Raw genomic sequence first — 27,866 nt, 5'->3', positions numbered from 1 at the left:
TATGAAATTAAATTGGAAGCAACTTTTCCAATGGTGTGATGATGTTATCACGCTGTATTTGGTGTATATCGTTGTGGTAGTTAAGAGAATACAGTGTGTTGAGTCACTGTGATGTATGGTCAGAAAGGAACCCCACTGGGACACTCCATGGGATTACTGCCAACCACTGGGCTGCTCACACTAAAACAAATGAATACAAAGACCTTCATTCATACAATGCATGAGAAATAGAGCAGTATTGGGTGTCAAATGACTGCATGTGACCGGCAGCACTTCAGAATGAAGATAATTGAATAATGCAATGTATGGAATATAGATTGAGTACAAGACAAGTACAATACAATTCTGAAGATCAGTGATGGGCAATTTAGATGGGGTGGGGACCACAAAAAAATCTGAACTCATCATGAGGGGTCGCATTGGCTCAAGAGTCTGCTTACCCACATCCATACCCACACATGGAGTCAGAGTCGGCCCTAGACTTTTGGGGACCCTAAGTGAAATTCTGTTGCAGTTTTTTAACATGACATCTGAGTGATAATGATGAACAAAATCATTGGGGGCACCTCGTTCTGTAATTCGACCATGATTAATACAAGTTTAGATAGGTGGCTAGACTAATTTACCAATCTGCAAAATGTTAGCTGACATGAGCTCATTGAGTGACTGTCAGTATCTGACATAGCAAGAGAAAACCTGCTGATTCACAACCACATTTAGAAATTGCACCCTGTGTATTCTCCTATTCTAACTCTCTACAGTTAGTTGAGTCCCCCCAAAAAATAAATAAATGAATAGATCCTCTGACATTCCACAGAGGTATTCCCGAGAATACTGGGGGAGGAGGATCAATGAAAATGTACTGTTAAAATGCATGAGGACTTAAAAATACAATTGACTAAGCTGACTAAAACTGATATGGTAGGCAGTATAATCTTCCATTTCTGTGTGATAATTATGACAAACTCAATTTTACCAGATCAATAAAATTAGATTAGAAAGAGAAAGACACTGAAACAAATTAAACTGAGAGAGTACACTTTTAAATAAAAACATTGGATGCTGACCCTAACAAAGTTCACTGGGTATAGTCACCTAGTTCAAAGAACATACAGACTCGTACACACACGCGCAAAAACAAGCACAAACACACGTGCATGCATGCACACCACACACACACGCACAAACACACTGTAAATAAACACACTACACCCTCCTTGGTTTGCATATCCCTCTTCCACCCCTGCATTGGCTGCTCCAGCCAGCCCAGTCAACGACTGCTTCTCTTCCTCTGCATTGTACAAACTGAGTGAACGATGAATCTTTCATTGAGTTGGAACCAAAAAGATACTCAAAATACCTTCCTCCGTCCTCACATATATTTCTGTCTCATTGCATTATGTGAAGAAAAGCCAATAGCAGAGCTCTGTGTGTGTGTGTGTGTGTGTGTGTGTGTGTGTGTGTGTGTGTGTGTGTGTGTGTGTGTGTGTGTGTGTGTGTGTGTGTGTGTGTGTGTGTGTGTGTGTGTGTGTGTGTGTGTGTGTGTGTGTGTGTGTGTGTGTGTGTGCGTGTGTGTGTGTGTGCGTGTGTGTGTGTGTGTGTGCGTGTGTACAGTGCCTTGCAAAAGTATTCATCCCCCTTGCCGTTTTTCCAATTTTGTTGCATTACAACCTGTAATTTAAATAGATTTTTATTTGGATTTATGTATCAAGCCCCTAAATACGATCTGGTGCAACTAATTACCTTCAGAAGTCACATAATTAGTTAAATAAAGTCCACCTGTGTGCAATCTAAGTATCACATGATCTGTCACATGATCTCAGAACACCTGTTCTGAAAGGCCCCAGAGTCTGCAACATCACTAAGCAAGGGACACCACCAAGCAAGCAGCACCATGAAGACCAAGGAGCTCTCCAAACAGGTCAGGGACACAGTTGTGGAAAAGTACAGATCAGGGTTGGGTTATAAAAAAAGATACAAAACTTTGAACATCCCATGGAGCACCGTTAAATCCATTATTAAAAAATGGAAAGAATATGGCACCACAACTGTCACGACTTCCGAGAAGTCGGCTCCTCTCCTTGTTCGGGCGGCGTTCGGCGGTTGACGTCACCGGCCTTCTAACCATCGCCGCTCCATTTTTCATTGTTCCATTTGTTTTGTCTTGTTCCCCGCACACCTGGTTTACATTCCCTAATCACACTGCATATATATATTCCTCTTTCCCCCCATGTCTTTGTGTGGAATTGTTTTGTTTTGTGTTTGTTGTATCGCGCCAATCTGTTTTTTTCACACTGGGCATTGCCTGTACCCTATTTGGGGAATTATTGGTGAACCTTATTGTTATATTATTGATGGTATTTTGCGCTTGTCACTTTTGCCGGTTGGCTTGAGTGGTAGCTGTTTGCTCCTGTCTGTTTGTTGCTCTTGGCTAATAAAGTCGCCTGATCACCTATTCTCTGCTCTCCTGCACTTGACTCGAATGACCAGCAGTGAAAACCCTGACAACAACAAACCTGCCAAGAGAGGGCCACCCACCAAAACTCACGGACCAGGCAAGGAGGGCATTAATCAGAGAGGCAACAAAGAAACCAAAGATAACCCTAAAGGAGCTGCAAAGCTCCACAGCAGAGATTGGAGTATCTGTCCATAGGACCACTTTAAGCCATACACCCCACAGAGCTGGGCTTTACGGAAGAGTGGGCAGAAAAAAGCCATTGCTTACAGAACAAAATAAGCAAACACGTTTGGTGTTCGCCAAAAGGCATGTGGGAGACTCCTCAAACATATGGAAGAAGGTACTCTGGTCAGATGAGACTAAAATTGAGCTTTTTGGCCATCAAGGAAATGCTATGTCTGGCGCAAACCCAAATCCTCTCGTCACCCTGAAAACACCATCCCCACAGTGAAGCATGGTGGTTGCAGCATCATGCTGTGGGGATGTTTTTCATCGGCAGGGACTGGGAAACTGGTCAAAATTGAAGGAATGATGGACGGCGCTAAATACAGGGAAATTCTTGAGGGAAACCTGTTTCAGTCTTCCAGAGATTTGAGACTGGGATGGAGGTCCATCTTCCAGCAGGACAATGACTAAGCATACTGCTAAAGCAACACTTGAGTGGTTTAAGGGAAAACATTTAAATGTCTTAGAATGGCCTAGTCAAAGCCCAGAACTCAATCCAATTGAGAATCTGTGGTATGACTTAAAGATTGCTGTACACCAGCGGAACCCATCCAACTTGAAGGAGCTCAAGCAGTTTTGCCTTGAAGAATGGGAAAAATACCAGTGGTTAGATGTGCCAAGCTTATAGAGACATACCCCAAGAGACTTGCAGCTGTAATTGCTGCAAAAGGTGGCTCTACAAAGTATTGACTTTAGGGAGGGTGAATAGTTATGCACGCTCAGGTTTTCAGTTTTTTTGTCTTATTTCTTGTTTGTTTCACAAAAATATATATTTTGCATCTTCAAAGTGGTAGGCATGTTGTGTAAATGAAATGATACAAACCCCCAAAAATCTATTTAAATTCCAGGTTGTAAGGCAACAAAATAGGAAAATTGCCAAGGGGGGTGAATGCTTTCGCAAGCCACCGTACACTTGGGTACATAGTGAATTAGTGTAACTTTTTTTGGAGTATGTGTTTAAGGCCAAAACCATACTGTATATTACCTTATGATTCTCTCCTATTTTTGCAAGCAAATTAAAATTACAGTAAACTAGTCGTGCTCTCTCTTTCTCTCTCCCTCTCTCTCTCTCGCTCTACCACCATGGTATAGTCAACATACAAAGGCACTCAATGACCTCCCTCTCCCCTTCCCTCCCTCCTGCCCTCCATTCCCTACCCCAACCTGCCGTTGGCTTCATCATCTCTGGCTGGTATCTGCAGTAACCAAGGTGACTCAGTGCACTCAGCACACATGAACATTCACTGGCCACACACACACGCACACGCACACACACACACACACACACACACACACACACACACACACACACACACACACACACACACACACACACACACACACACACACACACACACACACACACACACACACACACACACACACACACACACACACACACACACACACACACACACACACACACACACACACACACACACTGTGCTCAAGAAAATTCCAAATGGAAGAGAAGCTACAACAACCCCAGAGCTCCAGACACACACAACCACCTCTACTGTCTCAGACAATACCTTAGTGCTGCTCTGTGAGAGAGAGAGAGAGAGAGAGAGAGAGAGAGAGAGAGAGAGAGAGAGAGAGAGAGAGAGAGAGAAGAGAGAGAGAGAGAGAGAGAGAGAGAGAGAGAGAGAGAGAGAGAGAGAGAGAGAGAGAGAGAGAGAGAGAGAGAGAGAGAGAGAGAGAGAGAGAGAGAGAGAGAGAGAGAAAGAGAGAAAGAGAGAGCGGGAGAGAGAGAAAGAGAGAGCGGGAGAGAGGGAGAGAGAGGGGGAGAGAGGGAGAGAGCGAGAGAGAGAAAGACAGAGAGTGAGAGATATAGAGGGGGAAGAGAGAGAGAGAGAGAGAAGGGGGGACGAAGAGAGTGGAAGCGAGAGAGAGAAAGAAAGTTGAGAGATAGAGGGGGCAGAGAAGAAGAGAGAGGAAAAGAGAATGAGAGAGAAGGGGGAGAGGAAGAGAGAATGAGAGAGAAGGGGGAGAGGAAGAGAGAGAAGGGGGAGAGGAAGAGACAGAGTATATACTGCCACTGAAAGCTCAGCATGTGTGGTACAGTATGTGCATGATGAGAGGCTTGGCACAACAGCACATCACACTCCTCAGTGACACCAATGGGTTGCTGCTGAGTCTCTCATACAACAGGATAACTTGCCCTTGAGACACAGACACTCTCTGCCTCAGCTGCCTCTGTGAGCCGAAATTCACACACTCCAAATGACCAGGCCAGCTTGACCTGCTGCTGGTGTCCTGCGTTGCCATGGGCAATTTGGTATCCACCATCATGTCATACACACACAGACAGGAACACACACAAACACTCACTTACTTGCACTCATGCATGCACACACAAAAAACAGCACGTCATGCAAACAAACACACACTGATATCCCTCCCACCTCTAAATCTCTGGGGAGCATCTTGGCTGGTTGAGGGTACTTCCTGTGACTACTTCCTGTCATGTGCTGTCTGTGCAACTGGGTTCATCCCTCTCAGAAGGCATGTGAGTGTGGAAAGGAGGAAGGTCCCTGTGTGTGTGTGTGTGTGTGTGTGTGTGTGTGTGTGTGTGTGTGTGTGTGTGTGTGTGTGTGTGTGTGTGTGTGTGTGTGTGTGTGTGTGTGTGTGTGTGTGTGTGTGTGTGTGTGTGTGTGTGTGTGTGTGTAAGTGTGTGTGTGTGTGTGTGTGTGCATATGAGAGAGAGAGAGAGAGAGAGAGAGAGAGAGAGAGAGAGAGAGAGAGAGAGAGAGAGAGAGAGAGAGAGAGAGAGAGAGAGAGAGAGAGAGAGAGAGAGAGAGAGAGAGGAGTAAGAAAGAGAGAGAGAGAGAGAGGAGTAAGAAAGAGAGAGAGAGGGAGAGGAGTAAGAAAGAGAGAGAGAGAGAGAGGAGTAAGAAAGAGAGAGAGAGAGAGGAGTAAGAGAGAGAGAGAGAGGAGTAAGAAAGAGAGAGAGAGAGAGAGGAGTAAGAGAGAGAGAGAGAGGAGTAAGAAAGAGAGAGAGAGAGAGGAGTAAGAAAGAGAGAGAGAGAGAGAGGAGTAAGAAAGAGAGAGAGAGAGAGAGGAGTAAGAGAGAGAGAGAGAGAGGAGTAAGAAAGAGAGAGAGAGAGAGAGGAGTAAGAGAGAGAGAGAGAGGAGTAAGAAAGAGAGAGAGAGAGAGAGGAGTAAGAAAGAGAGAGAGAGAGAGAGAGAGGAGTAAGAAAGAGAGAGAGAGAGAGAGAGAGAGGAGTAAGAAAGAGAGAGAGAGAGAGAGAGAGAGAGAGAGAGGAGTAAGAAAGAGAGAGAGAGAGAGAGAGAGAGGAGTAAGAAAGAGAGAGCGAGAGAGAGAGAGAGGAGTAAGAAAGAGAGGGAGAGAGAGAGAGGAGTAAGAGAGAGAGAGAGAGAGAGAGAGAGAGAGAGAGAGAGGAGAGAAAGAGAGAGAGAGAGAGAGAGAGAGAGAGAGAGAGAGAGAGAGAGAGAGAGAGAGAGAGAGAGAGAGAGAGAGAGGAGTAAGAAAGAGAGAGAGAGAGAGAGAGAGAGAGAGAGAGAGAGAGAGAGAGGGTTGGTATCAGTAATGAAAATGGTAAAAATGCAGTTCCTCAGGGGGAACGGGGCGCCCCGTTCTGCTGAAGCCTAAAGACACACACACTCCTGAACACTAAGCCAGCATCCTTTCCGAAACAGGATCTGACTATCCTATCGTCTGATGCCAATTTCCCTGCAACATTGCCCTGCGCCCTCCTTGGTACTCAGAAATCTTTTGTATAATTCAGAGCATTTGTTTGTTTTGTGACCAATCAAAAAATTATGAAAATATAGGAAACATTGAAAAACATGGATGCAAATGTGTTTTTAGGCAAACCTACAATGCCTCTGACATCATTAAAAATGTAGTAGCATCATGAGGCAATGAATCAGGACTATGTGAAAAATACATACAACATGATACACAGTCATGTACACTTTCATTTCTACCATCTCCCAAAATTGTCATCATGTTCTGTCTGAGAAGACACCAATGTCTAAGAGTGTGTCTGTCTGTCTACTGTAGTTGAGGTCTATTTCTGAGTTAAATATATTTACATACTGTGTAGCAAACCCAGATGAGATGAGATCCATGACAATTAACACAGTATTTGGAGAAGATAGAGCCCTACCCCTGGGGGGGTGTACCCTTTGACCTCTTCTGAAGTGGAGCGAGCAGCAAGGAGCAGTGTTTCTGTAATGTTTACCTGTTTCTGGGCCAGCCAGCAAAAGAGAGGAGAAAGGGATGCTACTGGAAGGAGGCTTCTGGAAAGAGGTCTGCTGCTCTGCACTGCCTTCCATGCCTGTTTCGCTCCCTCGCTGTTGTGTATGATTCATGTTCCAATAAACCACTTCTTTGAAACATTTATGTGGTTTTACTTGTTTTTCTCCTATCGCTGCCCTCTTTTGTTCCTTTCAACTGCCTCTTTTCCCCCCAAAAAATCTGCACTGTTGCTGAGCAGGAATCATATTCTAAATCTACCTCTCTCCTCTCTCTCCCTCCCTCTCTTGTTCACTACAGTCTAAATAGTATATTAACCCTTTCCCCTTCATTTATCTTCATTTATGCTGGATGTCAGCTTTGTGCAGTTCAGTGGCTAATGGCTTTTATTGCTGGCTCCAACAAAATGGGCTTAATCAACACAACACTAACACTAATCACATTATGGTCATTTCAACCAGCATTCTACTGTAAGGCATATTGTACTGTGCATCCAATTTGCAAGGTCAACTCGACCAAATCACAAATAGATGTTGGACTAGTCTCGCTGCCAGACTCATGATACAGCGACTGATGTTGCAAGATACTAATGTTGGACTAATGTCTGTGCATAAAAAATATAGTGTTTAATAAATGAATGTCTGGGTTTCGATCAGACGGAGAGGAGCTCATCCACACACGCTGAGTTCTCAAAGAGGAGAGGAGAGAAGAGGTGGGGGCTGTTGTTATGAGAGACATACACATCACAATATCTCATTGAAACCCTCATCTCTGTCAACTTTATTGCCATATAAAGACAGTTATTATGATTGATCTAGACTTCCATGTGACTCAGAATCTGACATCATTTGGGAAGATTCTGTGTAGGGGAACTTTTATTTTATTATAAGTTATATGTTTTTAGGGATTAGATCAGCTTTAATATTGCAGATAGATTGTAGCTTCCATCAATGTAATTGTCTGCATCACTTCCAATCCCCCATATATATTGTATATATATACCCCATAATGACAAAGCGAAAACAGGTTTTTGGAAATGTTAACAACTGTATTAAAAATAGAAATACCTTATTTAAATAAGTATTCAGACCCTTTGATATCCTGTTTCCACTGATCATCCTTGACATGTTTCTACAACTTGATTGGAGTCCTCCTGTGGTAAATTTAATTGATTGGACATGATTTGGAAAGGCACACACCTGTCTATATAAGGACCAACGGTTGACAGTGCATATCAGTACAACCAAGCCATGAGGTCGAAGGACCGTTGACCTCTGAGACAGGATTGTGTTTAGATACAGATCTGGGGAGGGGTACAAAAAAATGTCTGCAGCATTGAAGGTCCCCAAGAACACAGTGGCCTCCATCATTCTTCAATGGAAGAAGTTTCAAACCACCAACACTTTTCCTAGTGCTGGCCACCCGACCAAACTGAGCAATTGGGGGAGAAGGGCCTTGGTCAGGGAGGTAACCAAAAACCCGATGGTCACTCTGACAGAGCAACAGAGTTCCTCTGTGGAGATGGGAGAACCTTCCAGAAGGGCAACCATTTCTGTAGACTTTATGGTATAGTGTCCAGACGGAAGCCACTCCTCAGTAAAAGGAACATGACAGCCTGCTTGGAGTTTGCCAAAAGGCACCTAAAGACTCTCAGGCCATGAGAAACAGATTCTCTGGGCTGATGAAACCAAGACTGACATCTTTGGCCTGAATGCCAAGCGTCACGTCAGGAGGAAACCTGGCACCATCCCTATGGTGAAGCATGGTGGTGGCAGCACCATGCTGTGGGGATGTTTTTCAGTGACAGGGACTGGGAGACTAGTCAGGATCAAGGGAAAGATGAACGGAGCAAAGTACAGAGAGATCCTTGATGAAAACCTGCTCCAGAGCGCTCAGGACCTCAGACTGGGGCGAAGGTTCACCTTCCAACAGGACAACGGCCCTAAGCACACAGCCAACACAACGCAGTAGTCTCTGAATGTGAGTGGCCAAGCCAGAGCTCGGACTTGAACCCGATCGAACATCTCTGGAGAGACCTGAAAATAGCTCTGCAGCAATGCTCCCCATCCAACCTGACAGAGCTTGAGAGGATCTGCAGAGAAGAATGGGAGAAACTCCCCAAATACAGGTGTGCCAAGCTTGTAGTGTCACACCCAAGAAGACTCGAGGCTGTAATTGCTGTCAAAGGTGCTTCAACAAAGTACAGAGTAAAGGATCTGAATAGCTATGTAAAAGTGATATTTCCATGTTTTTGCTTTGTCATTATGTGTAGATTGATGAGGGGAAACATTTTTTAATCCATTTTAGAATACGCTGTAACATAACAACATTTTGAAAATGTCAAGGCTACCTGCCGCCCCTGCCGCCCCACATATATATACAGTACCAGTCAAACGTTTGGACATAGAATAATAGTGAAGACATCAAAACTACAAAATAACACATATGGAAACATGTAGTAACCAAAAAGTGTTATACAAATCAAAATAGATTTTAGATTTTTCAAAGTAGCCACCCTTTGCCTTGATAACAACTTTGCACACTCTTGGCATTCTCTCAACCAGCTTCACCTGGAATGCTTTTCCAACAGTCTTGAAGGAGTTCCCACATATGCTAAGCAGTTGTTGGCTGCTTTTCCTTGCTTGTGTTTCTTGGCCCAAGCAAGTCTCTTCTTCTTTTTGGTGTCCTTTAGTAGTGGTTTCTTTGCAGCAATTAGACCATAAAGGCCTAATTCAAGCAGTCTCCTCTGAACAGTTGATGTTGAGATGTGTCTGTTACTTTAACTCTGTGAAGCATTTATTTGGGCTGCAATCTGAGGCTGGTAACTTTAATGAACTTATCCTCTGCAGCAGAGGTAACTCTGGTTCTTCCTTTCCTGTGGCAGTCCTCATGAGAGCCAGTTTCATCATAGCGCTTGATGGGTTTTGCGACTGCACTTGAAGAAACTTTCAAAGTTCTTGAAATTTTCCGATTTGACTGACCTTCAGGTCTTAAAGTAATGATGGACTGTCGTTTCTCTTTGCTTATTTGAGCTGTTCTTGCCATAATATGAACTTGGTATTTTACCAAATAGAGCTATCTTCTGTATACCACCCCTACCTTGTCATGTATATACCGTATTCTATACTATCTATTGCATCTTAGCCTATGCCACTCTGACATTGCTCATCCATATATTTATTTGTTCCTATTCCATTCCTTTACTTAGATTTGTGTGTATTGGGTATCTGTTGTGGAATTGTTAGATATTACTTGTTAGACATTGCTGCACTGTGTCACGGCTGTTGAAAGGAGTGGACCAAGGTGCAGCGAGGTGAGCGTACATTTTCTTTTTATTCATAAAAATTACACCGACCAAAACAATAAACACTACAAAACCAAACCGTGAAACTATAGGCTATGTGCCCTAATCAAAGTCAACTTCCCAACAAAGACAGGTGGAAAAAAGGGCTACCTAAGTATGGTTCTCAATCAGAGACAACGATAGACAGCTGCCTCTGATTGAGAACCACACCCGGCCAAATACAAAGAAATAGAAAACTTAGAAATAAAGAAACTAGAATGCCCACCCTAGTCACACCCTGGCCTAACCAAAATAGAGAATAAAAACCTCTCTATGCCCAGGGCGTGACACACTGTCATAACTAGAAGCACAAGCATTTCACTACACTCACAATAACATCTGCTAATCACTTGTATGTCACTAATTACATTTGATTTGATTTGATTTGACAATACAACTGATTGGCTCAAACGCATTAAGGAAAGAAATTACGCAAATGAAATCTTAACAAGGTACACCTGTTAATTGAAATGCATTCCAGGTGACTACCTCATGAAGCTGGTTGAGAGAATGCCAAGAGTGTGCAAAGCTGTCATCAAGGCAAAGGGAGGCTACTTTGAAGAATCTCAAATATAAAATATGAGTATATTTAAATATAATATAAATATATGTATTGATTACTACATGACTACATATGTGTTATTCTACAATGTAGAAAATAGTCAAAATAAAGAAAAAACCCTTGATTGAATAGGTGTGTCCTGTATATTTTCAAAGAAGAGTGGATCATCATTATTTGGACCGTATAGGTTAATGAGCCATATCTGTTTATGGTCCAATAACATATTTTAAATCATCCATCTACCTTGAGGATCTGTTTGGACAATTTGCACATTCGGATCAAAATTACTATTAATTAATATCATCACCCATTTTTTATTTCTTTGCCCATGGGAGAAGTATATTCCCTCCCAGTCCTTTTTCCACACAACTTCATCTAAAATTGTTGAATGAGTTTCCTGTAAAAAATAGATATTATATTCCTTCTCTTTTAGCCAGGTAAACACTGATAGTCTTTTCTTATTATCTGCTAAGCCACTACAATTATAACTAGCTATACCTATTTCACCATTTACCATAATGAGACACAAGTTTCAAATGAATTTATCATAATATATGTTTGTAAACTTATCATTAAAAAGTACCATGGTGAAGCAGATCAACAGCCAAAAGCATTTCCATCGCCCTCACCCCAATTTGCATTATATACAGTATAGCTAATAAAATATATATTAAAAATCCTGCTTATCTTAATTTTCATAATTAACAACTAATATTTGTAATAATTTAGGTGGTTCATGCAAAGGATTGTTACCTCTAACCAGGATTGCCATTACAAAAATTACATTTTTAGCAAACAATTATTGTAATTCATCCTATATTGTCCTTAACATCTTTACTCCCTAGCAACAGTTGTGGGATACACACACACACACACACACACACACACACACACACACACACACACACACACACACACACACACACACACACACACACACACACACACACACACACACACACACACACACACACACACACACACACACACACACACTCAACCCCTTTCCCCCACAAACAAACATAAACTCAGATGCTCAACAGTAGTTCCAACCCAGAGCTCAACTCAAGAAAGGTCTTGATTTACGAATGCATATACAGTTGCAGCTGTTTGAGACGAAAGGCAAAACTGAGCAAAAAAGTCAAAAAATGGGTAGATTTGATTAACCATTTTCAGGTCCTAGATGATAGAGGTCAGATATATCCCGTTCCCCTGAAACACCCACACATGGTCCCCCGTTGTTACCATATTCCCAAGTATCTCTGTGCAGTCAGACCTTTGATTATTTTGTGCCACCAGGGCCACAATAATATGCCCCCTCTACGAGTGTGACCCCCTCCCCATGGGTTACTGCAGCTAGTGTTGCCAGCACTACCTGGTTGGGGGCACCCCGCCGGCTAGGTACAAGGTCGTCAAGGTTCTCATTAGCAGCTTTGAGAATTTCCTTATATTATGCTCTCCCATCAGGGGGCTCTGGCTTTGCAGGACCAACCCTGCCAGGCAGGCTCAGATTCTTGAGGGGGCGGTGCTGCTCTAGAAGGTCTCTGACCACATTCATCTTTCTGATTTGGCTGCATATAGGCTACTTACAGTAGGCCCATAAACAGATAAGGACTTCTCCTTAGTGTATGGGTTGCTCAGGTGGGTGTCTAGGGTATAGACACCACCTTCCGGAGACACCTGAAACCCCACCTCTTTAAGGAATACCTAGGATAGGATAAAGTAATCCTTCTAACCCCCCCCCCCTTAAAAGAGTTAGATGCACTATTGTAAAGTGGTTGTTCCACTGGATATCATAAGGTGAATGCACCAATTTGTAAGTCGCTCTGGATAAGAGCGTCTGCTAAATGACTTAAATGTAAATGTATAGGGTTGGGGAGCGTTCCATCATGATAGGAAAATAAATAAATAAACTATATTTATCATTTATTTTCAAATGTATATCCCATATCTGCACAAAAAAGCTCTCACTCACAACCCCTGCTCACAAACACCCATGGGCTCTGGGATTTGCAACCGCTATCCTTTTTCACTCACTTAACTCCACACTTTTCCAAACACAAAAACCCACACCCCACCTTCCATCTGTACATACCCACATACTGAGCCTTCTATGTCCTCTCTGTTTTATCTCTACCATGTTGATTGAGTACTTTTGTGTTCCAGTTCCTTATATTTGAAGATGTATTACTTCGTTAATTATCCTTTCTTCTAATGCTGTTTTATCAATTTATGAAATACTATAAATGGAGAGTCTAATATTAACTATTTTACAACGTTCCCTATCTAGAATGGTATAGTGTAGTTGTAGTTTATTTCTTTAACAATAGTTTTTTTATTACAATCCCTAACATGACTAGTATTGGCTTTTCCATTATTCGACTCCTCTATGGGAACTTTGTAATATTTAGAATAGCCATTGAGTCATCTTTGTGTCTCGGAACATTTGTATCAATATACAGTTTATTGACTATGAGAGCCTCACGTTTCCCTTTTATTCTATTCTCCTTGAAGATTGGGAACAAAACTTTGCGCCATTCTTCAATTTCCTTCGGGAACTGATCATTCATGCCTATTTTTGTGTTAGCACGTCTTTAACCATTATTTTATCTTTAAATAGCAAATTTGGCAACGATTGGGCGCTCATATCTCAGTCCTCTCTGTCCAAAACGGTGTACACATTCTAGTTGGATTTTGTCAACAGCTTTGCGTGGGATCTGAAACGCTGTAAGGAGGAACTCCCTCACTACACCCTCAGGAACTTCTCCTTCTTTCTCTTGGATACCAGTAAGTACCAGATGTTCTCTCCTAGATCTAGTCTGCATGTCAATTAAGGCTCTCAGAAAGATGTTCTCCTTTTTAAGTTTATTTACATCAGTTTCAATCTTATTGACTGTCCCTTTTAGCTCGTTTGTTTCTTTCTCCGTTGTCACAGCTTTTTCGTCACTCATCTCGAGGCTCGCCTCCAACTCCTTTATATCTTCACTAACTAATTCAAGTATGCCCAGTTTGTCATTTATCAATTTTAACAGATCAGTTTTCCACCCTTACCATTCCTGTTGGTGAAAAGCTTAAATCGTCTGTGTCCGTCAAGGAGTCGCGTTTTCTTTTGGAGATTGGTTCTCCATCAGGTTTGGGTGTTGCTTGTTTTTGTAATATTTGTCGATAAATTTCTCTACCCTTATGATTTGTTTTGTGTTGTTACCCAGGTTATTACCTACCAGTATGTGAAGTACAAATATTTAGTCTAACTTACAGATATTGAATATTATGTTTTTATATTGAGGTGAACTGCACTGCTGTGTTCAGTCTGCCATCTTGTTCCTCTTATTCCTTAACTTAATCTACTAACAAATCTGGGAATTATCTTGATCCAGTGAGCACCCCACTCCTCCTCCCATCCGTCCTCAGCTTTAGAGAGGACTACAGCTGGACTCCACAGTCACACTACAGTCTGTGCTATTACTACACCTGCTCTGGTTCCTTTACCCACACTCACAGACTCTCTCTCTCTCTCTCTCTCTCTCTCTACCCCTCTCTCCCGCTCTCTCTTTCTCTCCCTCCCTCCCCACAAACAGGGCTCTGAATCATACTGTATATAATCATACTGCTCACACTCTGGTCCAGTCAAATTAAATTTTGCGTTTCCAGGACATCTGCAGTAAAAGATTCATCGCGGATCAGCCAGATCAGGAGCCCGGCAGTGCGGAACTCTAGTGGCGAAATGAGCTTTAAATGTGAGCATCTGCCATGTCTGTCTGACACTCGTCAGTTCCTCCCTTCATCTCTCTCGCGCTGTCTTTCTCTCTCTCTCTGTCCTCTCTTTCTCTCTGTCCTCTCTCTCTCTTTGTCCTCTCTCTCTCTGTCCTCTCTCTCTCTCAGTGTTCTCTCTCTCTCTGTCCTCTCTCTCTTTGTCTCTCTTCCGTCTTTCCCTCTGTGAGCCTTTTCTTCCCCCCTGTCTGTCAGGCTCATTTGAGTATCCCTCCATCTTTCAATCACTCAATATCTCTGGAATTCCACTGCATGTCTGTGTCTGATGGAACGTCTAAGCCTCCTCAGGCAAATGGCCAGATAGTGGGCTCTCTCTCTTTCCCTCTCGTTCATTGCAGTGGACCCTTTCGTTTTCCCTCTTTTAGTCATCACCAGTTTTACACCTACAGTGCCTTCAGAAAATATTCACATCCCTTGAGTTTTTCCACATTTTGTTGTGTTACAGCCTGAATTTAAAATGGATTAAATATTTTTTGTCACTGGCCTACACACAATACCCCATAATGTCAAAGTGGAATTATGTTTTTCAAAATGTTTACAAATTAAGAAAAAATTTAAGCTAAAATGTCTTGAGTCAATAAATATTCAGCCCCTTTGTTATGGCAAGCCTAACTAAGCTCAGGAGTAAACATTTGCTTAACAAGTCACATAATAAGTTGCATGGACTTACTCTGTGTGCAATTATAGTGTTTATCATGATTTTTGAATTACTACCTCATCTCTGAACCCCACATGTACAATTATCTGTCAGGTCATTCAGTCGAGCAGGGAATTTCAAACACAGATTCAACCACAAAGACCAGAGAGGCTTTCCAATGCCTCGCAAAGAAGGGCACCTATTGATAGATGGGTTAAAAAAAGCAGACATTGAATATCCCTTTCAGAATGGTAAAGTTATTCATTACACTTTGGATGGTGTATCAATTTACCCAGTCACTACAAAGATACAAGCATCCATAAAACAGTTGAAGAGTTTAATGACTGTGATAGGAGAAAACTGAGGATGGATCAACAACATTGTAGTCAGTCCACAATACTAACCTAATTGACAGAGGGAAAAGAAGGAAGCCCGTACATAATTTGTTTTTCTTCAAAAACATGCATCCGGTTTGCAACAAGGCACTAAAATAATACTGTAACAAAATGTTTCAAAGCAATTCACTTTTTGTCCTGAATACAAAGTGTTGTGTTTGGGGGAAATACAATACAACATATTACTGAATACCACTTTCCATATTTTAAAGCATAGTGGTAGCTGCATCACGTTATGGGTATGCTTGTAATCGTTAAGGACTGGGCAGTTTTTCAGGATAAAAAATAAACGGAATGGTGCTAAGCACAGGCAAAATCCTAGAGGAAAACCTGGTTCAGTCTGCTTTCCACCAGACACTGGTAGATGAATTTACCTTTCAGCAGGACAATAACCAATAACACGAGACCAAATCTACACTGGAGTTGCTTAACAAGAAGACAGTGAATGTTCCTGAGTGGCCGAGTTAAAGTTTTGACTTAAATCTACTTGAAAATATATGGCACGGACTTAAATTGGTTGTCTAACAATGATCAATAACCAATGTGATAGGTCTTGAAGAATTTTGAAAAGAATAATGGGCAAATGTTGCACAATACAAGTGTGGAAAGCCTTTAGAGAGTGTGAACACTTATGTAAATGAGATATTAATGTATTTAATTTTCAATACATTTGCAGAAGATTTTAAAAACATGTTTTCTCTTTGTCATGATGGGGTATTATGTGTAAATAGGTGAGAAAAATATATATTTAATCAATTTTGAAATTAGGCTGTGACACAACAAAATGTGGAATAAGTCAAGGAGTATGAAAACTTTCTGAAGGCACAACACTATCCACGCCTGTGTCGCTGTTTGCAAAGAAAAAACTGAATTCTGTGACATTCAGGTTCGTTGGGAATGTGTACTTTACTAATGCATTGGCCACCTTAGTAGGAAGAGAAAGATTTAGGCTGTGTGTTCTAATCCACAACCACTATGAGTTGCTATAGATTATCTTGTTGCTATAATCACTAAACATTGGAGGAGTTTAGGGACTTTGGGTAAGGATGATGATACTTTTTCTTCCATTTTACCTTTATTTAACTAGGAAAGTCAGTTAAGAACAAATTCTTATTTACAATGACAGCCTAGGAACAGTGGGTTAACTGCCTTGTTCAGGGGCAGAACGACAGATTTTTACATTGTCAATGCAGGGATTTGATTTAGCAACCTTTCGGTAACTGGCCCAAAGCTCTAACCACTAGGCTACTTAATGCTTTTAAGTTTTGTTTTGAACAATATTGTAGGATACATTGGTACCTATAGCACCCTCTAATAATATAGACACACACAGACAAAAAGCAGACAAAGATAGGTCTGTGAATTGTGTACTGTACGCTTTCATTACAAAAACAACTATTTCATAATGTTATGCCTGACTTTAAAAAAATAAATAAAGCTATGCAAACATGCTTTTGTAAAGACAGTTACGAACAAAACAAGATGTTTTATGTCATGTGACACACACATATATATCTACATGGAGATTGATTTTCATATATAAATATGATCAAATCCGGACATATGCATGCACATTTATAGTATAATACCAATATGTATGTAAACTTCCACAATAGCATAAAATCATCAAACAAACACACAAGCGAGTAAGAAGCAGTTTGCCATCTTGATGCCAGTCAATTTAGGTATTGCACTGGAAGTTGATGTTAAATTCAACTGACCAGAAATTAAATGAAAATGACCACAAATCAGACACATATTACTGCACATGCACACTCATAGGAACATACAGTTGAAGTCGGAAGTTTACATACACCTTAGCGAAATACATTTAAACTCCGTTTTTCACAATTCCTGACATTTAATCTGAGTACAAATTCCCTGTCTTAGGTCAGTTAGGATCACCACTTTATTTTAAGAATGTGAAATGTCAGAATAATAGTAGAGAAAATGATTTATTTCAGCTTTTATTTATTTCATCACATTCCCAGTGGGTCAGAAGTTTACATACACTCAATTAATATTTGGTAGCATTGCCTTTAACTTGTTTAACTTGGGTCAATCGTTTCAGATAGCCTTCCACAAGCTTCCCACGATAAGTTGGGTGATTTTTGGCCCATTCCTCCTGACAGAGCTGGTGTAACTGAGTCAGGTGTGTAGGCCTCCTTGCTCGCACACGCTTTTTCAGTTCTGCCAACAAATTTTCGATGGGATTGAGGTCAGGGCTTTGTCATGACCACTCCAATACCTTGACTTTGTTGTCCTTAAGCCATTTTGCCACAACTTTGGAAGTATGCTTGAGGTCATTGTTCATTTGGAAGACCCATTTGCGACCAAGCTTTAAATTCCTGACTGATGTCTTGAGATGTTGCTTCAATATATCCACATAATGATGCCATCTATTTTGTGAAGTGCACCGGTCCCTCCTGCAGCAAAGCACCTCCACAACATGATGCTGCCACCCCTGTGCTTCACGGTTGGGATGGTGTTCTTCAGCTTGCAAGCCTCCCCCTTTTTCCTCCAAACATAACGATGTTATTGTGGCCAAACAGTTCTATTTTTGTTTCATTAGACCAGAGGACATTTCTCCAAAAAGTATGATCCTTGTCCCCATGTGCAGTTGCAAACCATAGTCTGGCTTTTTAATGGTGGTTTTGGAGCAGTGGCTTCTTCCTTGCTGAGCGGCTTTTCAGGTTATGTCGATATAGGATTTGTTTTACTGTGGATATAGATACTTTTGTACCTGTTTCCTCCAGCATCTTCACAAGGTAATTTGCTGTTGTTCTGGGATTGATTTGCACTTTTTGCACCAAAGTATGTTCATCTCTAGGAGACAGAACGCGTATCCTTCCTGAGCGGTATGACGGCTGTGTGGTCCCATGGTGTTTATACTTGCGTACTATTGTTTGTACAGATGAATGTGGTACCTTCAGGCATTTGGAAATTGCTCCCAAGGATGAACCAGAATTGTGGAGGTCTACAATTTTATTCCTGAGGTCATGGCTGATTTCTTTTGATTTTCCCATGATGTCAAGCAAAGAGGCACTGAGTTTGAAGGTAGGCCTTGAAGTACATCCACAGGTACACCTCAAATTGACTCAAATGATGTCAATTAGCCTATCAGAAGCTTCTAAAGCCATGACATCTTTTTTCTGGAATTTTCCAAGCTGTTTAAAGGCACAGTTAACTTAGTGTATGTAAACTTCTGACCCACTGCAATTGTGATGCACTGAATTATAAGTGAAATAATCTGTCTGTAAACAATTGTTGGAAAAAATGACTTGTGTCATGCACAAAGTAGATGTCCTAACCGACTTGCCAAAACTATAGTTTGTTAACAAGAAATTTGTGGAGTGGTTGAAAAACGAGTTTTAATGACTCCAACCTAAGTGTATGTAAACTTCCGACTTCAACTGTACATACAATTGGAACTTGTGACAGGACATGGAATTGGATTCAGTCACATAAATTGTTAGCCTCCAGACATGTGTAGACATCATTGTACATGTGGAGTTTCTTATCATGTGGAGCTTCTTATCTTTTCATTTTTATCAAAGCTTCCTTCCCCAAGCTAAAACTCCTCACTACACCCTGGTATTCAAATAAAATTGATTATACCTTTTGGCATAGAATATGCTTGTATAGAAAAGCTCCACATGACAAATGGCTGCAGTCACAGTCACACAAATAACTTACAGATAGTGTATATTGGAATCCCCCACCCAACCAAACTCCCTCCTGTAATTTAGTAGGCCTACATTCTGTGTTCATTTGTCAGTCTGCAATACAAATATTTTAGCCTGAAAGGTGTATCTGAATGAGTACTCGTCCTGTCTCAGCGTATCCAGCACTAAAATGTTACACACGCCACGCCACGCCCCCACGCCTCTGTTTGTCCAATTTAACGACCAGCTTGATAGATGCATTCTGTACATGTGGCATATGCATTCTCACGCTGTCATTGAATGTGTTTGAGACGAAATGATATTAGCTAAAGCACTGATATCGAAATAGCTTCATGAACTCAAAACAAATTATCATCCCAGCCAGACGAGCACACCCCCAACCCCAACACCCCAAAGACGCGCGCATGATAAACCCATTCACCTGACTACGCGCACAGACGCGGTGCGTAGGCCTAATGTCTACACATTTATTCACATAAACAACAGAAAAAATGTCATTATTATGAATTCCAACGACGCTGTCGATATGTTTACGCGATGACCACGTCTGATAAGAGGTTTTCTGACAAAGCCATCCGTTAAAATATGATTAGAAAGATACCGTGCATGGGCTCCATCATCACAAGTCAGCTGCTGGACTTTTTGTTTTTCTGTGAAATATTTACGAGCACTAGTCACGTCACGACTGAAGTTAAACGCACAGTACTAAAACCCGGGATACGTTATCTTTATAGTTCTATCGCCAATAAAGCAGACATGCTGACTAGAGTTTCTGTGGGAAATGGCATATCATACAAACACACGATATATCATCTACTAGGCCTACTTGTGCTACAGCAGAAATTGCATACATGTCAATTATTGTGGAAAAACACCTTACACCGACCTCTATCTCCTATTTACATTGACTTCACATGCAATATTACAGTAAGGTAGGCTATATGCAATAATATATTTAAGGGATCTGATTTCATCTATGGTGTTTGGGGCAACATTTTCTGTTTTCCTATAACATGTTATGGGAAATGAAGGTAAAGGCATTACCTTATAGAAATACTGATGTATGGCTTGGCGCAGGGGTAACTGCCGATATCCAGTAGTAAAATCAGACAACAACAAAACCACGCCGGGATGTTGATGATGACATTGCCGTCTTCGTGGAAGAACGGTAGAAAAAACACTTTTGCAGATGTGTCAAGAAATACTGAAAGATATAATAAATAAATGGGGCGGATCTGAGAGGATTGTCGGTTCTTGTTTACATGAACAGCGTTTCCCTCTTTCCACCGATTAAACCGGCACTATACCCTAAGAAGTCTGATTGAAATCCATGGTGCAGTTCATTGCGACGTTATAAAATGTTCCTCTCCAAAAAACAGAGGGATAAACCCCATTCACAAATAAAATAATGTAATGCTATTAAATTATGCGCCTTTTCGGGAACCATCAGATGAAACATGGATGGCTTAGGCTAAAAATAACACCAGCACAAATAAACACAGACATTTCGGTTCAAGCAGTGCGCTACCAGATATTTGCATTTATATTCATATGCATAGCTGTCCAGAAGAGGCCATTGGTTGATAAAAAAAAACGGATGCAACGAGGCAGGTTTATGAAGATTATATAATGCGCGTCTCGTTCAACCCGATGTGACGTCGTTTTTTTCGATGGTCGAGTCGACATATCTGCCCGCCTGACCGAGTAGCCTACGAATTTTCTATACGTCGTTTTTTTCTAAATTTATATGTCTGCCCTTTTCTCCACCTCTATCAACTGACTCGGCTCCAGTAGGCTATTTACAATTTCGTCTGCGGACTCGTTGCAGACGTAAGCAGACTGACAGCGTGTGCATTCCTAAACGCACATCCCCAATAGCAGCCCATCTTCACCTTCGAAACTGACAGACATAGGCTACAACATTACATTCACACATAAAATAACACACGGCTTGCGAAAAGCACATTGTGCACGGGTTGACATGACACACATTCACACCAAACTCATTGAACTTCAACAGACAGGGTCCAAAAAAATCTTCAGAAATACATTAAACCATTTCAGGACTTGTATCAACTTTGCCGACTAGCCAGTTATAGCCTACTTATGAACAGTTTATTACAGGTATTAACCCTGTCACTTCATTAGGCTAGTCCTATTTCCCATCTTGAGGTCTGTATTTTCAATATTGTGAAATGTAAATTGAATTGGGATTGAGTTAAATTGGGATTTTGTCGGCGGTGGAAGTGTCCCAAAACTGTTTAACATTCCACTATGATCTTTTTGAAACAGATAGCCAGTCTATTCAATTACCACTCTATAACAGTTGCCTATTTAGCCTAAAGTTCTCTAATGCTTACTTTCATGTTGGTATTCCTTCAATCCCGCCTAGTTTCTCCTCTCCATCCCATCACTCTCCTCTTAATCTATAAATAGAAGCACCTTTGAAAATGGCTGCACCATCATCACTGTCTTATATGACAGGTTGGCATGTGAGAAGGGAAATATGTAGAAGATGTATTCTCAGAAGCTGAACACTGTCAGGGTGTAACGGGATACCAAAGAGTCTGAGAGCAGTTTTGCAGTTATGTTCTATTTATTTCCTACAAGTTCGCAATTCTAAAGTTCAGGGGGGACTGGAAAGGGGAATGGAAACAATAGCAAAGTATGTAATCTGTCAGCAGGCTTTCCGCCTGCAATTAGAGGTGTTTGGAATGTTCACTCAGGATATGAGCTGCCTGGGTGTGGCGCTGTTCAGCGGCTGTGGTGCTGAATCTAGATGGTCTTCTCTTTACTTCGCTTTTCGCCTTTGCGGTATTGTCCATAGTGCTGAACTACCGTGCTCATGAGCGCAGCGCTGTTCAGTGGCAATGGTGCTGAATCAGCTGTCAGTCTTCTGTTTAGGCTAGCCTACTTCATGCTGGTCGCGGTACTGTCCACGGTGCTAAAAGGTGTGTGGACCTGAGCGCATTGCTGTTCAGTTGAACAGTGGTGCTAACGTTTCTGTTTACTTTGAGCTGAACTCGTAACTGCCCATGTTGCTAAAAGTTTGTGAGGCGGTGAGGCATATCAATGGATTCCTGCAGGCTAGAGATATCTTCATTGTACTTGCGGCTTCTACAATGTCAGTTACAACGCAGGGAGGGGTCCAATGCTTGGGGTCTCAGTCATGCAGTCAACAGTCCCATACATTCTTTGTTACAGGTAGTATAAAAAGTTGTACATTACCTGGTTCCTTCTGAGTAGTGTTTGTACAAGTGTATTCGATGTCTGTATGTAGTCATAGGCTCTCCGTTTTACATACACTTAGGTTGGAGTTATTAAAACTCGTTTTTCAACCACTCCACAATTTGTTTGTTAACAAACTAAAGTTTTGGCAAGTCGGTTAGAACATCTACTTTGTGCATGACACAATTGTTTACAGACAGATTATTTCACTTATCATTCAGTGCATCACAATTGCAGTGGGTCAGAAGTTTACATACACTAAGTTGACTGTGCCTTTAAACAGCTTGGAAAATTCCAGAAAATGATGTCATGGCTTTAGAAGCTTCTGATAGGCTAATTGACATATTTGAGTCAATTGGAGGTGTACCTGTGGATGTATTTCAAGGCCTACCTTCAAACTCAGTGCCTCTTTGCTTGACATCATGGGAAAATCAAAAGAAAACAGCCAAGACTTTTGAAAAATAATTGTAGACCTCCACAAGTCTGGTTCATCCTTGGGAGCAATTTCCAAACGCCTGAAGGTACCACGTTCATCTGTACAAACAATAGTACGCAAGTATAAACATCATGGGACCACGCAGCCGTCATACCGCTCAGGAAGGAGAAGCATTCTGTCTCCTAGAGATGAACATACTTTGGTGCGAATCAATCCCAGAACAACAGTAAAGGACCTTGTGAAGATGCTGGAGGAAACAGGTACAAAAGTATCTATATCCACAGTAAAACGAATCCTTTATCGACATAACCTGAAAGGCCGCTAGGCAAAGAAGAAGCCACTGCTCCAAAACCGCCATAAAAAAGCCAGACTACGGTTTGCAACGGCACATGGGGACAAAGATCATACTTTTTGGAGAAATGTCCTCTGGTCTGATGAAAAAAAAATAGAACTGTTTGGCCATAATGACCATCGTTATGTTTGGAGGAAAAAGGGGGAGCATGCAAGTCGAAGAACACCATCCCAACCGTGAAGCACGGGGGTGGCAGCATCATGTTGTGGGGGTGCTTTGCTGCAGGAGGGACTGGTGCACTTAATAAAATAGATGGCATCATGAGGAATGAAAATTATGTGGATTTATTGAAGCAATATCTCAAGACATCAGTCAGGAAGTTAAAGCTTGGTCGCAAATGGGTCTTCCAAATGGACAATGACCCCAAGCATACTTCCAAAGTTGTGGCAAAATGGCTTAAGGACAACAAAGTCAAGGTATTGGAGTGGCCATCACAAAGCCCTGACCTCAATCCGATAGAAAATTTGTTGGCAGAACTGAAAAAGCGTGTGCGAGCAATGAGGCCTACAAAACTGATTCAGTTACACCATCTCTGTCAGGAGGAATGGGCCAAAATTCAGCCAACTTATTGTGGGAAGCTTATGGAAGGCTACCTGAAACATTTGACCCAAGTTAAACAATTTAAAGGAAATGCTACCAAATACTAATTGAGTGTATGTAAACTTCTGACCCACTGGGAATGTGATGAAATAAATAAAAGCTGAAATAAATAATTCTCTCTACTATTATTCTGACATTTCACATTCTTAAAATAAAGTGGTGATCCTAACTGACCTAAGACAGGGAATTTTTACTAGGATTAAATGTCAGGAATTGTGAAAACTGAGTTTAAATGTATTTGGCTAAGGTGTATGTAAACTTCTGACTTCAACTGTATGCAAATATCGCTATCGTAGAATGAATCATATCCACTAGGCTACTGTGTAGGCCTAAGCTCCAAACCAGGGAGATGGAAGAAATGAGAGAAAAGAAGGGGAAAGGGGGATACCTAGTCAGTTGTACAACTGAATGCCTTCAACTGAAATGTGTCTTCCGCATTGAACCCAACCCCTCTGAATCAGAGAGGTGCGGGGTGCTGTCTAAATCGAAAATAGCTGAGGGCATATGTGTAATACCCTTTCTAGATAAATAACTGACATTTTTTATGTATTCTCTATTCGACTCATACTCTTAACTTAATTTTACCATTAGTTAAAGGCCTACCTTTAGTGCTTTATACCCTTTCAAATCAAATCAAATGATATTCGTCACATGGGCTGAATACAACAGGTGTAGACCTTACCGTGAAATGCTTACTTACAAACGTTAACCAACAATGCAGTTCAAGAAATAGAGTTAAGAAAATATTTACTAAATAAAGTTTTAAAAAAGAAATACAAATAAGTAACACAACAAAATTACATAACAATAACGAGGCAATATACAGGGGGTACCAATACCAAGTCAATGTGCGTGGTACAGGTTAGTCGAGGTAATTTGTAAAGTGACTATTCATAGATAATAAACAGCGTGTAGCAGCACTGTAAAAACAAAGGGGGGGTGGGGTCAATGTAAAGCGTCCCGGTGGCCATTTTATTAATTGTTCAACAGTCTTATGGCTTGGGGTTAGAAGCTGTTAAGGAGCCTTTTGGTCCTAGACTTGGTGCTCTGGTACCACTTGCCGTGCAGTAGCAGAGAGAACAGTCTATGAATTGGGTGACTGGAGTCTTTGACAATTTTTTGGGCCTTCCTCTGACACCACGTAGTACATAAACTCAGCAAAAAAAGAAACGTCCTCTTACTGTGCATCTCCTCCTCATGGACTGCACCAGATTTGCCAGTTCTTGCTGTGAGATGTTACCCCACTCTTCCACCAAGGCACCTGCAAGTTCCTGGACATTTCGGGGGGGGGAATTGCCCTAGCCCTCACCCTCCGATCCAACAGGTCCCAGACGTGCTCAATGGGATTGAGATCCTGGCTCTTTGCTGGCCATGGCAGAACACTGACATTCCTGTCTTGCAGGAAATCACGCACAGAACAAGCAGTATGGCTGGTGGCATTGTCATGCTGGAGGGTCATGTCAGGATGAGCCTGCAGGAGGATGTCTTCCCTGTAATGCACAGCGTTGAGATCGCCTGCAATGACAACAAGCTCAGTCCGATGATGCTGTGACACACCGCCCCAGACCATGACGGACCCTCCACCTCCAAGTCGATCCCGCTCCAGAGTACAGGCCTCGGTGTAACGCTCATTCCTTCGACGATAAACGCGAATCCGACCATCACCCCTGGTGAGACAAAACCGCGACTTGTCAGTGAAGAGCACTTTTTGCCAGTCCTCTCTGGTCCGTCCAGCGACGGTGGGTTTGTGCCCATAGGCAAAGTTGTTACCGGTGATGTCTGGTGACGACCTGCCTTACAACAGGCCTACAAGCCCTCAGTCCAGCCTCTCTCAGCCTATTGCGGACAGTCTGAGCACTGATGGAGGGATTATGCTTTCCTGGTGTAACTCGGGCAGATGTTGTTGCCATCCTGTACCTGTCCCGCAGGTGTGATGTTCGGATGTACCGATCCTGTGTAGGTGGTGTTACATGTGGTCTGCTACTGCGAGGACGATCAGCTGTCCGTCCTGTCTCCCTGTAGCGCTGTCTTAGGCATCTCACAGTACAAACATTGCAATTTATTGCCCTGGCCACATCTGCAGTCCTCATGCCTCCTTGAAGCATGCCTAAGGCATGTTCACGCAGATGAGCAGGGACCCTGGACATCTTTCTTTTGGTGTTTTTCAGAGTCAATAGAAAGGCCTCTTTAGTGTCCTAAGTTTTCATAACTGTAACCTTAATTGCCTTCCGTCTGTAAGCTGTTAGTGTCTTAACGACCGTTCCACAGGTGCATGTTCATTAATTGTTTATGGTTCATTGAACAAGCATGGGAAAAACCCTTTACAATGAAGATCTGTGAAGTTATTTGGATTTTTATGAATTATCTTTGAAAGACAGCGTTCTGAAAAAGGGGCGTTTCTTTTTTTTCTGAGTATAAGTCCTAGATGTCAGGAAGCTTGGCCCCAGTGATGTACTGGGCCGTATGCATTACCCTCTGTAGGGCCTTTACGGTCAAATGCCAAGCAGTTGCCATACCAGGTGGTGATGCAACCGGTCATGATGCTCTCGATGGTGCAGCTGTAGAACTTTTTGGGGACCTTGGGACCCATGCCAAATCTTTTCAGTCTCCTGAGGGGAAAAGGTGTTGTCATGCCCTTTTCACAACTGTCTTGGAGTGTTTGGACCATGATAGTTTGTGGCCCTTTGAAGGGAAACAGGTCACGCTAGGCATATGGAGCACCAGTAGATCTACACTTTTAGAAGAAGAAAAATCCAAAAGGGTTCTTCGGTTGTCCCCATAGGATAAATAGTTTTGCTTAGAGGTACAACCCTTTTTAGTTCTAGGTAGAACCCTTTTGGATTCCATGTAGAACACTGTGGAAATGGTTATTCTTGGATTCCAAAATGGTTATACCTTGAACCAACAGGGTTCTATCTAGAACCAAAACTGGTTCTGCAAAGAGTCCTCTTATGGGGAAAGTCCCATTTATGGTTCAAGATAGCATCTTTTTTTCTAAGAGTGTAGCCTACTTAAGAAATGTGCCAGAGATATAACGAATAATCAACTTAATAAGAATCATATCCAAGATAATGTAGCTTATGGTGAGTCCCTTTTAATATTTATTAATATTTGGAGAGTCCACACCTTGCTTTTCATATTTCACAGCCCCTGAATAGCCAGATGTGGTAATCAACAGACGCTTTCGGAAAGGCCCTTCCATCTCTACAGTATGTAGACCTACAGGCCTCCTCCCATGGTCTCGAAAGTCAAAAGACAATGGGCTTGTTCGACATTGCAGCCAACGGTGCAGGCAACTACCGACTGACTGATCTACAAGAACATTGAATCATAAATAACTACTCATTATTATTTGTAGATCAGTCAGTCACAATTTACCCATGATACATTACAGTTTTGATCCTCTTCGATGACAGCCATAGTCAGAAGACATATAAGGAGCGTATCAGATACACAAATTCTGGGCAGGCGTGTGTAGAACATCAGATCTTTTCAACACAGGAGGTTGGTGGCACCTTAGTTAGGGAGGATGGGCTCATGGTAATGGCTGGAGCGGAATCAGTGGAATGGTATCAAATACATCATGCCATTCCATTCGCGCCGTTCCAACCATTGTTATGAGCTGTCCTCTCAGCAGCCGACCGCTTTCCAATGCCTGGATAAGCTTTCTTATCTTCTAATATGAGCAGGCGTGCGCAGAATGTGTATCTGGAATGCATGCATTCATGTAAGATGTAAATGGGCGTCCAAGCTGGTACATTGCGATCGACATGATTTCCCGAAACTTGCCAAGCACTCCATGCATTGTCTCCCTGTTATGAGCTGTCACCAATGGCTGTCGTCAGAGACGGAAGAGGAAGTGCCACTCGCTGTTTTTTTGTTTTGTTTTCTGGTTCAATGAAAGTCAATGAAACAAGTAGACCAGGCTGACCTGCTATTGCATTGGTGTCT

General features: G+C 41.9%; 1 protein-coding gene across 1 annotated transcript in view; it reads right to left on the bottom strand.

The window, feature by feature from the left end:
• Positions 1 to 21,176, bottom strand: part of LOC139537341 (neuronal tyrosine-phosphorylated phosphoinositide-3-kinase adapter 1-like) — a 46,122-nt gene extending 24,946 nt beyond the window's left edge. Inside the window, exon 1 of the mRNA XM_071338543.1 lies at positions 20,344 to 21,176. The gene's annotated coding sequence lies outside the window, so the exon portion shown is untranslated. The remainder of the gene's footprint in view (positions 1 to 20,343) is intronic.
• Positions 21,177 to 27,866: the final 6,690 nt, after the last annotated feature.

Source organism: Salvelinus alpinus, chromosome 13, assembly GCF_045679555.1.
Source record: "Salvelinus alpinus chromosome 13, SLU_Salpinus.1, whole genome shotgun sequence".
NCBI lineage: Eukaryota > Metazoa > Chordata > Actinopteri > Salmoniformes > Salmonidae > Salvelinus > Salvelinus alpinus.
This window is presented reverse-complemented; position numbering and strand designations above follow the sequence as displayed.